This window comes from Ammospiza nelsoni, chromosome 3 (genome assembly GCF_027579445.1).
Source record: "Ammospiza nelsoni isolate bAmmNel1 chromosome 3, bAmmNel1.pri, whole genome shotgun sequence".
NCBI classification, from domain to species: Eukaryota; Metazoa; Chordata; class Aves; order Passeriformes; family Passerellidae; genus Ammospiza; species Ammospiza nelsoni.
In genome coordinates, this window is record NC_080635.1 from 32,625,985 (window position 1) to 32,639,665 (window position 13,681).

Below are 13,681 nucleotides of genomic sequence, written 5' to 3' on the forward strand. Positions count from 1 at the left end.
CTCTAACTACAGATCTCAGTTAAGCTATGAAAAGTAATAAATATGGCCTAGATAGAAAAATGGTAATTTTTATGACAAGAAGAGAAATTCCTTCCTAAATTGGACAAAAAGCAGCATTTCACAAACAGGAATTTTTCCTTATTCTTTTTCCATGTACGTTTATAGGCATCCTATGCAAAAGGAAGAAAAAACATGGGAAAAGAACCTGAACAATCCAGGCAGTGAACACAGAGCACTGTAAGATTCTTACACTGAGAAACAGAGTTAGCAGGACTTTTCAGGTACGTTTGGGTCACGGGCAAGAGAGGGTGTTCCATGTGTCCTTACCCTGCACTGTGCAGACCAGACAGCTCCTTTTATATTTGCCTTGAGCTCCACTCTGAGAGACAACCCCGCTGTGTAGGCAAGGTACTATTTGACCTACATAAGAGTGCCACAATCTGGTTCACAGCTTGCAGTATCTGAGTTGTGGCAAATGTAGCAGGAAGCTCTAGAAAACCCCTTGCTTAAAGAAAAAGTTTTTCGTAGTTGTTCACACCCAAACCTGATCCTGTAAACAACAGGCAGCTCTCCTCAGGCATGAATTCCCACTTGCCCAAAAGCTTTGGCAACTGGCGGATGCCAGGAATCCATTGCCTGTGTTACAGAAACTAGGGATTAACTACAGGTAGCCCATTGCACACGAAGTTTACTAAAGTAGACTTTTGGCATACAGGATAGTGTATGCATCTGTCATTTGCCTGTGTTTGAAAATGTATTTAATTGTGCATCTGAGCCTCTGATTTTTTTAATGACGAGTTTCTAAATGAATGACTGAGCAAAGCCAGAATCACAACAGGGCAAACTAATGCAGTAACAAAAAGCACTCCATACTGATAAGCAATTACTAAAGCCTCAGATTTCAATAGCTTCTAAATAAAAGTAATATACAATGTATTCATTATCAGCTTAAGACAAATCACAGATATTTACACTGGTACACTAATCTTTTTATAAAATATGCTCTAATTATCCAGTTACCCAGAACTCCAAACATACTTTCTTTTTCATTAGCAGGCTTACCTGATCCTTACTGCAGGCCTCCCTTATGTTTTCATGTGGTATCCTTTAATACTGAGTGAATACTCCCCAATCATACACAGCACCACTCAAGGCTGTCTCTGTGCATCTATTCTTTACCTCTCTTTACCAATATCTGCTGAGCAGATTTGTGTGCCCACCCTATGCCAGGCACAGGTGACAGCTGAGGGGTGGCCTGTGGCAGCAGTGCAGGAGGAGAAGGACATTCTGATGGGAGTGACCATCAACAGAGAGAGAGTCAGAGATTTGAGAAAGGGAAGAAGTGTTTCTCTGTGCAGAGCTGTTTGCTGTGACTGCTCTAGCACACTTGGCTGAAGAGGCTGACAGGAGCAGTGCTCATCACAAATGCACTCGGTGTAACGACCCCATTCAGGCAGCCCAGTTTTGATGTAAGCCAAACGTGCAGCCTGATGCTGAACAGGCTGAGAAGGCTGCAGCACTGCCTGGCCCCTCTCTCACAAAACCTCTGCAGGTATTACAGTGCACCACAACAGCAAAGGGATGTGCCTCAGCTAACACTTCTCTAGAAACTGCAACCTACCCTGACACTCCTGAGACAAAAATCCTCCTCCTATGCTTGGATAGTGATACGGTACAGAGACTTCATACTTTATGTTAAAATCTAATGTAATTTAGTGAAATCCAAATCCACAGAGCACAGTCCTGCTTCTGCTCCAAGTTCCACTTTTTCTTTTCCTTTGCTAAGAAAATGGGAGCTACGCTGATATTGGGAAACACTAAACAGAAAACATTAATACAAATGGGAAAGCACTGTTTTCTCAGGAAGTTAATAAAACTGTGTCTAGCTTAAACCATTGGAAAGTGAATAAATCTAAATTAACAGCATCTTTGGATGTCAGAAATCATCTAGGGCACAATAAATGTTTTTACTTGAATTCCCTGTTATTTTGACAGTGACAAATTGCTTTTGAATATTACTTACAGAATTCAAACAGATTAAATTTTGAGATTAACTATTTAATTGTTTAATTGTGCAACTCCTGTTTTCTATAGACAATTTACTGAATCTATGGTATTTTTAAAATCTTACATTCAGCTCTCAACCATTCTCAAATTAATCACCTTGTGGGTCTTGCACTTGGATCTCTCTTGTGCCTGGCCTATGTCCTAGAGTTTTGTAGGTTTTACATTTCCGTCATCTAAGGGTAAAGGTTAATTTTCTATCATGTAGGTTTTAAGTAATTTGAAAATAATTGCCAGGTAGAAGTTCTAATGAACTAGAAAAAAAGCCCTTCCACTTGACAAAAAAAATGGAATTTCAACCTGAGCCAGAAACTCAATCTATCACTGAAAATGGAAAACTGTCACTCAAGCCACTGTCTGGAAATAAATCTTAGCATGTGACCAAGAAAAGGTGATGCATTTGATAGAGAGTGCACCCAGCATTGGCACTGAATGTCCGCATAAAACCATGACAAGTTTTCACCAAAGGAAAGGAAGTGGTATAAGTGGACTGACTGTACCACTGAAGTTGATAAATTTGAATTGTCAGCCAACAGCAGTCAACTGGTCTTTAATTCTCACCTTCAGAAAGTACATTTCATAGATTTGGAACTGTAGACCATGCAGAATAAAAGTCCCAAGAAGTTACAACTTCATATGTTATTTTTACTAATATTACCTAGTGACAAAAAACTGCTATGATAAGGCAGAGAAGATCTTTGATGAGCTGCTAATTTTTGTATTCTCTTTTTTTTTCAGTGGTCCATAGGCAAAGAACACAAAACTGCATTGTGATGCTCTACTAATTTTCACTTCACTTCAGCCACACCATTATTTTTCACAGCACCCTGATCTTAAGAAAACCATGCTGAGAAAAAAAAAAGATAGGCTTAGCATTTCATTTCTGCTGAAAAATACTGCTGCTGAGACACAAAGCAAGTTAGGCATCCAGGCAGAATAGGGGCTTATTTTAAAATAGTGTGGTTTAAAGAGAATTTTGTGATGAAGAGGTAGCAATGCATATTCAAAGTAGAAATCCCCTGTGTCCTCATCACATTAGAAAGAAACCCCATCACGATTTTTCTTTTCAGCCATCTGTTCTATTGATACTAAAAACTCAGCAAAAATAAATTTGCTTGCAGAAAAAAATCAAATATAGTTTGTTTAAGCCATGGACCTCTCTGTGATGATGTTTACATAGACCCTATGACAGAATTGTGAATGCAAGTCTGGGCTTTGTACTGCTGTTGTTTAAGCTCACTAACAAACCAAGCCTGACACATGGCTAATTGTCAGAGCAAACCAGAAGCAGAACTGAATCAGTTAAAAAATCATTGCCATATAATCTATCAGCATAATTAATATCACTTGGCATAATCACAGCCTAATTTATAATTTTCAAATGAATTTTCAGTTTATAGTTACATTACCCCCTCAAAGCAGGCGCAAGTGTCTTCTTTAGGGGAAATGGAAGCTTGCAACTGCAAGAAAACATTTTTCTAGGATCATGTTTGATTTATTTCTTGTTTTACTGCAGGAAATCTAATTAATGAGAATTCTAATTTGATTCTGTTTCTCTTTTGAAACAATTTCGTTCCTTTTGTCAAAGAAAAGTGCAGGCTGGAAAGAAAAGGATCATGTTGTGTTGGCCTCCCATCTCACTGCTGGCAAGCTGCATTACATTTCAGTCTTGGTGTCATTCACATGACATTAAAAAATTCCCTTCTCCAGCAGAAGCATAAGAAAACTAACAGGTGAAGTGAAAGACCCTGCTAGCTTCTGAAAAGGGCTGGACTCCCCATCACCACCTACATGTGTGCACCTCCCTGAAGCCTCTTTCCATCTCCCCCGCACCAGAGGCTGTCCTGTCTGCCCTTATCTCACAGTCTCCCCACGCAGCAGGAAATCACAGCAGGAGCCCTCAGCATTTGTTCTCATGCCAGGCAATGCTGCAAAGGGCAGCCTGCACATGTCTTCTGCTGTGCAACAGAGACAGGAGAGTGCAAAGGGCTCATCTCAGAGTAAGGGCAGTATTTATGTCTAAACATTTCTCTCAAAGCACACAGTTTCTTTGGGGCTTTCAGATCCATGGCCTTCAGGGAAATGCAACAGCATGTAGTTGACTAATTGGATGCATTATTTATAACGTTACTGACACACACAGTGGGTTTTCCTTTTGCAAACTGAATAGAGATTGGTAGCACGCATGCTGGGGACACAAACCGGGACAATGACATTGCATATGAATTATTGCTGTAACTGTTGAGCTTTACCAGACTACCTGATCAGAATAGGAAACCCATTTTCATGGTGTAAGCAGAGGGCCGAAGGCACCAATTAATTTTTGGCTGAGCCTTGATTAAATTCAGTGTACAGGACCTTGAGGTAAGCTAGAAATCCAAGCAGTTTAGATACATAAGGCAATTTAGTCAAATGGTACACAGGCAGCCTGAGAACAATGGCTAGTCAATATGAAAATCTATTTTAGAAATCCACTGTGCTCTTTGTCCTTTTTTTCTTGAGTAACCATCTTAGATATTTGTGAGGTTTCTGGCTGCTTCAACATGGAAGCAATTTGTCTTGTAAAGATACAATCCTGATATAGGTTCTTAGGAAGAAAAATTGTAGCTAAATTAATACATCGTATTTCTGCCTCCTGACTCTAACTGTAAAATTGGGAAGACAGAATGACAGACTGTGTAAAGCTGGAAGGACCCACTGGAGGTTATCTAGTCTAGCCTCCCTCCTACCAGGGTCATCCTAGAGCATATTGCACAGGATGGCACCCAGACAGTTCTTGAATAACTCCAGTGATGGAGACACCACAACCTCTCTGCACAATCTGTTTCACTGCACAGACACCCACACAGTAAAGTTCTTCCCCATATTCAGGTGGAGCTTCCTGTACATCCATTTCTGGCCATTGCCTCTTGTCCTATTGCTTGGCACCACCACACAGAACCTGGCTCCATCCTCAACACCCGCCCTTGAGATACTTACAGACACTGATGAAATCCCCTCTCAGTCATCTCTTCACCAGGCTAAAAAGGGTGAGTTTCTTCAGCTATTTTTTGTGAGGTGCTCTAGCACTACGTTTGAAAGAAATGCCTAGTAATTCATCATACTGATTAGAAAAAGTTGTCTGTCCAGTGTCACGATTCCTGACTTCCGCAGTTCTCTGAAGACACACTTAACAACTCTGTTTGCAGGGCTGCCTGCCCAATACACCTCCCTCATGCAGGGATTAATAGTTTTCCACTGAGCAGTTCCAGGGAAACGTCAGTGACTTCACTGTTTTGATGACTGCTGCTTGCATAGAAAAGCTAAGGAAGGTGACTGCATGATGACTTCTAAACCAGGCCTTGATGCTTATGATGACAGTATCAAAATCTGAAAAGGTTAGTGATGACATTAATGCTGCACATTCATATGGAAGGAATGCTTTGTCAGAGTCTATTTTGTTCTGCTTGATGACTTATGGGTATAGAAAGATGAGATTTTATTCTGAACTGCAGAATCATTTGTCTTTTATAAAATGACTGAAATGATTGTCCTTCCTTACCCTGACTCATGGAGATTTATGCCATGGTATTTCAGCCTGATTTACTGTGTGTCTTTTTCACAGGACAATACCAAATCCAGTTTTCCATGAAAGGATTCAAACTTTCAAGCAGAAGGTGACTGGGCTCCATCTGGGAACCTTTTGGAGTTAAGGCAGTTCTGAATGAAGACATTTTTCTAGGGGGGAAACTGTCATCTGTGCAATATCAAAGTGTGTGTGTGTGGGTGGAATCACATATTGGGAATACACTTTCATGATTATTTTAATGTTGTTATTTTAATTGTTTAGTTGAACAAAACTGATCTGATGGGGTATGCTAATATCTAAATCCCTCTGAGAGGAATCTGCCTCCATTTGTTAACATCACTGACCAAGATTAGTTGCCAGCAAATTCTTGTGGAAGATGACAGAATAGACTGTGGTGCATTAGCTCCCCCAGCAGAGATTCAGCTGAGGTTAAACAAACAAGTTTTCTTTCACCATAACATAAATAAAATTTTTGGGAAAGTGGTGGATTTACTGCCTTTTTTATATCCCTGTAAGTTTACTGGTTATTTCAGACTACCCCTGGGTAGATCACTGCAGAGATGTGCCTAGAAACAATTTTCATCTCTGTGACCATTTCCTTTATGATGATTTGTTTTAAAGGCAAGACAACTGCCAGGTGAGCTACTTGTGATGCAATTTCTGGGAGATCCTCTCAAACAGTTTTTATACATTTCAACAACTTAACTCTTAGGCTACTGTGCCTTATCCCTAGGCCATGGACTCGTGCAATCACACCTCACCAGTGTTGTCTATTCACCAGGATTTGCTTCAAGATAGCAGAAGAGGTTTTAAAAGCTGTCTCCTTTTTTGCATGTACTTTTGTGGATGATCTATCCTGTGTGCAGTGGTGTACAGTTTGTATCCTGGCAGCAAATTCCTGCATGTTTCCAGTTCCCTAAACACTTTTAGAACCCATCCAAAATTCTCAAGTCTGATAATGCTAGTAAACTGATATCATTTGTCAAGTATCTGAGGGACCAGTAATAAACCAGAACCAATCATACTCTCTTTGCAACATCTGACTCTTAATTAAGACATAGTAATGGTATGACAAGTACTAAAAAGTAAGTAAATGATTATGAGGTTAGTTTTACTGGAGAAAGAACCTCCTATTTTCCTTTGGGTTTTGGAGATCCAACTACCTGAATATGCCATGCTACTCTGGAAAGATGACAGTTTATCAATTCAAAATGGATATTCCATAATTTTGCTCTGCAGGTTTATTATTTACTGATTTACAATCTATTCTTGATTACTCCAACAGCAGGTAAACCTGTTCACAGGACTTCCACAGCAACTAAAAAAAAAGATGAGAAAAAAATAGAATCATAGAATGGTTTGCATTCAAAACGTCCATAAAGATCATCTATTCCAACCCCCTGCTATAGGCAGGGATGCCATTCACTAGCCCAGATTGCTCAGGGCCCCATCCACCCTGTCCTTGAACATCTCCAGGGATGGAGTATTCACAATTTCTCTGGGCCAACCTGTTCCATGCCCAACTACCCTCACAGTACAGAATTCCTTCCTAAAATCCAATCTAAATCTACTCACATTAAGCCTGGCATTCAGCAATATTCAGGTACCTGAAAATGCCATGCCATGCCATTCTTTCCTTTGGAAAGAAGTCAGTTTATCTGTTCAAACCAAATAGTCCATCAGTTTGCTCTGAAGGTTTATTACTTACTGATTTTCAATTTACTATTGATTATTTCAACAGTAGATAAACCTGTTTCACAGAACTTTCAGAGCAACTGAAAAATCAACAAAAAAATCAAAAAGACAAGATCAGTAGTTTCAAAGGTCAGAAACAGAATGATGAGCATATTCCTACAGTCAACAGAAATCAAATAAAAACATGCAACAAACTGTTGATGTATTTTGCCCTCTCCTACACTAAATACAGACACATAATGCAGATGATACATTGGTGCATGTGAGAATGGAGCACGGCAGTGGGAGAAGTATGACAAAGGGGAATACATTCTGAGTTCCTCAGAGCTGGGAATCAGCACTGCACCTAGAGAAACTAGCCAAGCTAAGAGGACTTTCTGGCTCCAACTGCAAGGTGAAGATATAGATCCCATGCTGTTTTCAGTCAGTAAATCACACAACCAGAAGCCCACAGCAGTAAGGAGGAACCAATGGCAGCAATGAAGCTCATACAAGGCACAAGTGGAACAGCCACATTACCACGTTCCTGCCCAGGTTTAACCAGCCCTCTGTGAGCAGTGCATAGCAATGGTGAGCAAGAGATGAACAGTCCTTTTGCTTCACTGGTATTTATCTGTAAATACTGGATGCATAAGCACTAAGTTTCAAGCAGAGTAAGCATAATGGGCAACACTGACTGTCCTGATTTACTGGATGTAACAAAGAAAAAAAACACTTAAAGAATCTCAGCTAAAGAATCAAACAAAACATTCTACTTCCAAAAATGCAAACTTTATACTATGATAAATTCATGCTGTGAGATCTGCACATTTACAAGAGTATCTTCTCCCAGTCCCCTAACTTTTGGGGGACAAAAAAAAATTAAAAGAGGAAAGAAATAGAAAAGCTGCAATTTTGGAGATATGTATCAGCCATGAAAGTGCTCTAGATTTGGTCAAAGATAAAAACCCTAGGCAAAAGCTCTTAGTGAAAATAATAAAAGTATTTTCAACTTGTCCTTTGAAGGACAAGCTGTAATAGCATCATAGCAAAGTTCTCACAATACAACTAGAATTCTATGCAGCAGGAAAAAGAAAAAAGTAATAAATAGTTTAAGCAATAAATTACTAAAAGAAGTAATTGTCAGTATAGCTCTGTAATATCTCCCTATGCCTTCTTTCTTCCCATATTGCCTCATTTACCTATGCTTGAAGATACAGGTTCCACTTTTCTGTTATCTTTAAAATATTAGCTAGCTCAGGGAATGATCCCATAGACAGAAAACCCATGAGGATTTTTTTAAGAATTGGATCACATGGGTAACAGCATATCAAAACTTTTTAGAAGAAGATACTCTCTGTCTTATATAAGAGAGATTTATTAACCCAGAAACACGAATTTAGAATCCAGCAGTATTATCCTGCCTGTACTTTCAGTCTATTATTTACCCATCTGAGCTTGATTGAACCTCAGTGGACAACAAAGTTGAAAGAGCCTTGTTTCATGTTATAGGACACTTGAGACTGTGTTCAGTTTACTAAAAGCAACATGATACTGAACACCACTGGGACAGTAAGAAAATTAAGCAAATTATTAGAAGAATATGAGAAAAACTGACAAAGTGCACATTAGGGACAAATCTGTAATTCATACTAGCACAACACGGTATCAAATGGAAACTCTCAATTTAACTTTTGCTTGACTGAAAAGATGGATTTCTATGTCAGACAAAATATCTTATCTCAAAAGGACCAGATGCACCATTACATAACTTCAAGAGACTCAGATAAAATTCAGAAAAACAACTGACTGATTACAGAGTACTTTTGCTCTATGAGTTCTGTAAAGATCATCAATAGAAATTGCAAATGTGCAGATTCTGTCTCAGTGATCAGTTTTGAGAGGTGGCTCTGCTATGGCAAGATTTTGGGGAAGCTGGAAACAAGATCATCATGATGTATTTTTGAGATATATAGAAATCCAGTATTTATTACATATTGCTTTTATTGGAGGACAATGTTTTTCCCACAAATAAATAGAAAAGACAGTGTTCAATGATACAATTTGTGGAAACCACCATTCCCCTTTCCCTGGGAGAGATACATAAAAAGAAACACAAATTGCATTTGCTCCTGGCATTCCACAGGTTCTTGAATTTTGGGAAAGTTTTTATTAGAATCCATATTCCCAGAAATTAAGACCAGGGGAAGGGATAATTCTGAGGCGACTTTTGTCCCTCATTAAGTGTGGCCTTTGAGCTGTATCTCCTCCTTATGAGTATCATCAATATAATTGGGATGAGAGTTTTGAGTAAAGAACCCTGTGGATTGCTTCCAATTGATTTTACCCAGCACAATCCAAGAAAGGGTTGCTCCTCTAGTATTCCCGGAAACATAAATTGCCCCAAACCTGCTCCTTCAAATGCAGCTCTTAATACCTGGAATACCATCATTTACCAACTTCTGTAATTTCAGAGTAGGATGTGAAAGAGTTTGGGCTTTATCAGTCTTTTTGTCACAAAAGATTAGAGGAGAAGATGGTACAGATGAATTCAAACTGCTGCTTTTGTCTCCTTTTCTCTATATTTCAGGAAGGACAGCCCAAAGAACTTAACTGAAACCCCCATTATTTCTCAAACCAGTTCTGTCCTGTTGGGTGATAACAGGCAAGACAAGCAGACACACTCCAAGCGCTCTTGGAGACATCTTGCTGCAAGCCTTCCTACATCTTAGTTCAAAAAACAGACTCATACAAAAACAAATAAAATATTGGCTCATCAGTTTTTACTTAAAATGGACACAAAGAAAATGTCTATCTTTTGATCAACTTAAGTTTTGGGGGTTTCCTCCCTCCCTTTTTCCCCCTGCCTTTTTGTTTGTTTTCCTAGTGAGTACAGGCTTATTGATTTCACAAATTTCAGAATCCAATATAATTTTGCTGTAAGTATGCACTTGATTATTCATATTTATTGTAAAAGACAAAACTTAGTTTATCTACCATATCTACAGAAGCTTAATAGATCTTTTTTTTGAATAATTCCCATAGCTCTCCAACTCAGCTAATTCGGCTGTTGATTCAACTGAATTATTAAGAGAATAAATGAAAAACTTTCCTTATCCTTCAAATGTAACTGAAAAATTCATAATGGCTACAACTTTCATGTGCTGTAGGACTCAATACTAATGAGACAAGTATGTTTTAAGTACTAAAAACCATAAGGAAAAAACAGCTCACAGAGAGTTTCTCATTCACACACTGTCACATTTCACCTTCTACAGTACTTTTGCCCCCTTGGGATTTTATTTAACATCTTAGGTGCATCAAATAAAAACTAACTCCTCAGATTAAACACCAACCTGACAAAAAATGTTGGGACGGTTTATCTAATTACCCAGTTGCCTTGAATTATGTAGATAAAATTAGCAGTTTGTAACTTATAACAACAAGAGAGTAAGAGGAGGATGGAGAGGAAACTGACAAGGAAATCCTGATCGTTTTTTAAGATTAAGAGAAATCAAATGCCTTTCTGAAGTCTTACTTATATTGGTGAAACAAATCACACAAAGAATCCAACAGAGACATGAAATTAATGGGAAAATGAGAAAAATATCACTTGGTTATTTTTTGTCCTTAAATAAGTATGTTTCCCAGCCTGGTTGGATTTTTTAATTCTTTAAAAGGATTAAAAATTCCTGTGATTTTTTACAGCCTGGTTGTTTTTGGTACTTAAAAAAAATTAAGTCTAGTGGCCATTCAGCTTAAATTTATCTGAATTTAAAAGATCAGAAGAATGAACAATGCAATAAATATATGGGACTTAAGAGGCATCTTAGAAACAAAAATCCTCTGCTAGTAGTTTTTACACAACTAAGAGAAAAAAACATTGCTTAGGAACTTTGCCATAACATCAGCTGAGCCAAAATTTAAACAGGAATTTTTGAGGTAATGTTTTCAAGATTGGCTAGGCAAGAGAGCAAATGACAAATGACTACCTGAGGTGGCTCTAGATATTGGGATTTGTTTAAGAACCAACACAATGGGAACTTCTGGTACTGCTTGATTATATTTCACCATCCATCCATATCTTCTGTTCCTGCAGGGAAGGGGCTGCTGGCCCCAGATGCTGAGCAGAACATTGGGTGCATCGCTGCTGCATGGCTGCTCACCCGTCTCAGGCATCACCAGCCTGTGGTTTTGGTGCATCCCCTGCCTTCCATCTTACCCACAGCTCTCTAATCTCCAGGATCTCTCCCATTTTAAGGACTTTTCCTTCAGTCAGGAACTTCACCATTTTCCGTTCGGGTCTCCCTCCTTAGTGTCAAGACCACTTCCTCCTGGAGCCCCAGACAAGTCACTTCCCTTCAGGCCAGATGTTTACAGTCAGACTCCACAATTCCAGGGAGCAAACAGCAAGCTTCTACTTGAGACCTTGAAGGTTTGAATTTGATCACTAACCTTCACACATACACTCAACTACCTGGTACTGGTGGTATTCATAATTTCAACTATTTTTTTTTTTTTTTTTGCCAACAAGACTAGCTAATATTAGCCTGATTTCACTTCCAGTGAAGACAATTGGATTAATTTTACTTGTTTCAGGAATTTGCAGTAATAGCATTTTCCAAAAGCTGATTATTTTTTGCACATAAGTGCATTTTTCTGAAGTGGCTCAACTAATCCATTACAGTTGTTTGCCCACTGGATTCAATTATTCATGCGTGAATAAAACTTTTCCAAAAATGTTGTTAGTATAAAAAGCTCCAGAAATGTTCATATGTATTACAAACCTCATGCTCCTTAACAGAATTAAGGAGATAAATGCATTTTCAAGCTTTGCTGGAATTATTGGAGGGAGTCATGGAACAAAGGAACTATACGATATGTTTCATTAGCTTATGGATTGCAACAATTTTTATATAACCAATTTCTTTTATGAATTAGTAATAAGCTACTGGGTCAAGGAGCTAGAAACTAGAATACAGCACCTTGATTGCCATTAGTTCAAGCCACAGGAAAAAAATTAATCAGTATACATACACACTTTTAAGCATGTTTGAGTGACTAATTTTTTAACCTTTTCTCAGTATGTATAAATTTACCAGCAAGAAGCTAGATGATTTCACTGGTAAAATTTTACAGAGCTTACTATATCTAAGAAAGTAGCAAAACTCTGGTTGTTCATAATCCTCAACTTTCAATGGGTTATGTAATTAGGTAATCTTTGGATATATCGATAAAAATAGAAAAAGATGCAAGAAATCCAGACATGTACAAAGAAAAATTCAAAATATTCCACTATGGACAAAAAACCATCCTATTTTTGTAAAATCCTGCTCTCAGGAACTCTAAAAACGTACTTTAAATTTCCCTGTGGGGTTTGATTTCAGACTGAAGCAGATAGCTGGCATAGATGATTTCAGCTAGAATTACTACAGTTTGATGAACTTGCAATTTAACTGAAACACAGTTTTACTTGAAAAGTAATAATGTGCTCTTATCCTTGCTCATAATTTCAAAGCTGAGACTTTGGCAAGTATTAAAACTTTGCCAGCAGAGGCACAGGATATCTGCAACTTTAAAGGCTATTCTTAAGTAATATCTGCAGCATATGAAAATCTCTCCTTGATGCAGAAAATTTACTTTTAAGAAAATACTCTCATTGCTTCTTGTCAGTGCTGGCTAGTCAAGAAAATGGCAACAAAACTAAATAAGCTTCATATGTGATTTATTTATAGTATCCAGCTTATAAACACAAAGAATTCTCCACAAATACTGCAAACCCTAAGTCCTGATGATGTTTTCCATGGATCTGTTAAAAGTTAAATTATTGTTTCAGCTTTAGATTTAGCCTCCTAAGAGACAAATGATGCTTGTTTCAGCTTTTGATTTAGCCTCCTAAGAGACAAATGATGCTAAACAGACTTGGTTGTTTTATTGTTTGTTTTTGGTTTTTTTGTGTTTTTTTATTTTTTTTTAGTATCAGGCAAAGGGACAATAGAGGAAAGTGAGAAAGAGAAGGCAAGGAGCTGATCCCTCATTTGCAGCTATACTGACACTGATAATGAGAACCCGTGGGAGATACATTTCCCCAGTGAGGGCTCAGCTCACTGTGGGTTTTAAGATTTAGTCCCACACATGTGCAAAGAATTTTGCTTGAGGAAAGGACTCAAAATAAAATGAGAGAGTTCTGTGCTTATTTTGCTTATTATGAAAAGGAAAGTTCAAGACGGATTATTATTTTAGGACAGCATATCAGATCTCTTTGACAGTTGCCCTGATTTATTAACCTACAGCTCTGGGGTAAGGGAATCAGACACTCATATCTGCCGTCAACAGGAGCCAAGCATCTAATTTCCTTTGGCTCTTCTGAAACCC

General features: G+C 38.2%; 1 protein-coding gene across 1 annotated transcript in view; it reads right to left on the reverse strand.

Moving 5' to 3' along the window:
• The window catches only part of PLD5 (phospholipase D family member 5), a 167,363-nt gene that overhangs the window by 14,829 nt on the left and 138,853 nt on the right, over positions 1–13,681 (reverse strand). The window lies entirely within an intron of this gene.